General features: G+C 43.4%; 1 protein-coding gene across 1 annotated transcript in view; it reads right to left on the reverse strand.

Moving 5' to 3' along the window:
• LSM2 (LSM2 homolog, U6 small nuclear RNA and mRNA degradation associated) overlaps nucleotides 1-2,253 on the reverse strand; it is an 8,070-nt gene that overhangs the window by 1,533 nt on the left and 4,284 nt on the right. The gene's annotated exons all lie outside the window — the stretch shown is intronic.

Consider the following 2,253-nt stretch of genomic DNA (forward strand, 5'->3'; position numbering starts at 1 on the left):
TTTTTTTTTTTTGAGACAGAGTCTCAAGCCATCACCCTGGGCAGAGTGCGATGGCATCATAGCTCATAGCAACCTCCAACTCCTGGCTTAAGCGATTTTCTTCTGTCAGCCTCCCGCCACAACGCCCGGCTATTTTTTGGTTGTAGTTGTCATTGTTGTCTGGCAGGCCCAGGCTGGATTCAAACCCACCAGCTCTAGTGTATATGGCTGGTGCCTTAGTCGCTTGAGCTATAGGCACTGATCCAGTTTTTTCTATTTTCAGTAGAGATGGGGTCTTGCTCTTGCTGAGGCTGATCTTGAACCTGTGATCTCAGGCAATCCTCCCTCCTCAGTCTCCCAGAGTGCTAGGATTACAGGGGTGAACCACCGCACCTGGCCAACCAATCCATTCTTACCAACTACTATTAAACAACTGTTATGGGCTAATATTTGTATACTGCATACCGTGTTTCCTCAAAAATAAGACACTGTCTTATATTTATTTTTTCTCAAGAAGACACACTAGGGCTTATTTTCAGAGGATGTATTTAGCACAGCTATGTGGCATAGGTCTTATTATCAGGGTAGGGCTTATTATCCTGCTAGAGCTTATTTTGGGGGAAACAGGGTTGTATTTATAATCTCTACAGCCATTTACAAAGTAGCTACTACCATCCTCATGTTTAGAGACATATGAAACTTTCCCAAACTTAGAATAAACAGGAATTTCAGTCCAAGTCCAAAATCATCAGGTATTTTCTTTTTTATTGAGATGGGGGTCTTATTATGTTGCCCAGGCTAGTCTTCAACTCATGGCCTCAACGGATCTTTCCACCATGGCTAGAATTACAGGCATGAGCCACTGCACCCAGTTCCACCAGCTATCTTCAACATTTATTGTTTTGGAACAATACCTGAATCTCATAGGAGATAAAGGTAGTTACTGTTGCCCTTGATGCAGGCACAACTTATATCCTCTCTCCCCTCATCCTCAAGCCTCCTAAAATGTTGAAGAATGCTACCAAAATACCATTGCTTTGAGTCATGCTACCTCTCTCAAACTTTTTTTTTGGAGACAGAGTTTCAGTTACCCTGGGGTTGAGTGCTATGGCATCATAGCTCACAGCAACCTCAAACTCTTGGGCTCAAGTGATTCTCTTGCCTTAGCCTCCCAAGTAGCTGGAACTACAGGTGCTTGCCACAATGCCCCACTATTTTTAGAGACAGGGTCCCGCTATTGCTCAGGCTGGTCAAGAACTCCTGAACTCAAGCAATCTAGCCACCTTGGCTTCCCAGAGTGCTGAGATTACAGGCATGAGCCATCTCACCTGGCCTTCTCTCAAACTTTTTACTCCTGTCAATGGCTTTACTACATCTTACAACTTCGAGTCCTATGATTTGTACTTCATTATACTCCATGTCGGTGAATCCCCACCTACTGCTGACTACTTTTGAACATTTCTATAATTCCCTTTCTAGTCTGACTTCCACAAAGTCTGTCTCTGAGAATGTACGAGGCAGCATCCTTCGTAAAAAAAAAACTATAAACAGCCTAAGTGACCCTCACCAACAGCAAAGTCTTGGTTCAATTGGTTACAACCATCTAATAAAAGTGCCATTGAGATGTTAGGAATGTTAAAGATCAGGCTGGGCACAGGGACACTCACCTGTAATCCCAGTATTCTGGGAGGCCAAGGAGGGTTTTTGAAACCAGCAGTTTAAGACCAGATTAAGCAACATAGTAAAATCCCATCTGTACCAAAAACTTTAAAATTAACCAGACATAGATCTGGGCTCAGTGGTTCGTGCCTATAAACCTAGCATTCTGGAAGGCAAAGGCAGGAGGATGGCTTGAAGTCAGGTGTTCGAGACCAACTTGAAGAAGAGTGAGAACCTATCTCTACTAAAAATAGAAAAAATTAGCTAGATGCAGTTGTGCATGACTATTGTCCCAGCTACTACTGTCCTTAGGTAGGCTGAGACAGAAGAATGGCTTGAGCCCAGGAGTCTGAGGTTGCAATGAGCTATGATTATATTACCACACTCAAGCCCAGGTGACAGAGTAAGATGTTGTCTCAAAAAAAAAAAGAAAAAAAATTGGCCAGGTATGGTGGCATGTTGCCTGTAGTCCCAGCTACTGGTGAAGCTGAAATAGGATCACTTGAGCCCAGGACTTCCAAGATGCAGTCTTCAGCAAGCTCTGATTGTCTCATGGCACACTCCAGCCTGGGTGACAGAATAAGACTGAGACTCTGTCTCAAAAAAAAAAAAAAA

Source organism: Otolemur garnettii, unplaced genomic scaffold, assembly GCF_000181295.1.
Source record: "Otolemur garnettii isolate 467f Iridium unplaced genomic scaffold, OtoGar3 scaffold00031, whole genome shotgun sequence".
Lineage (NCBI taxonomy): Eukaryota > Metazoa > Chordata > Mammalia > Primates > Galagidae > Otolemur > Otolemur garnettii.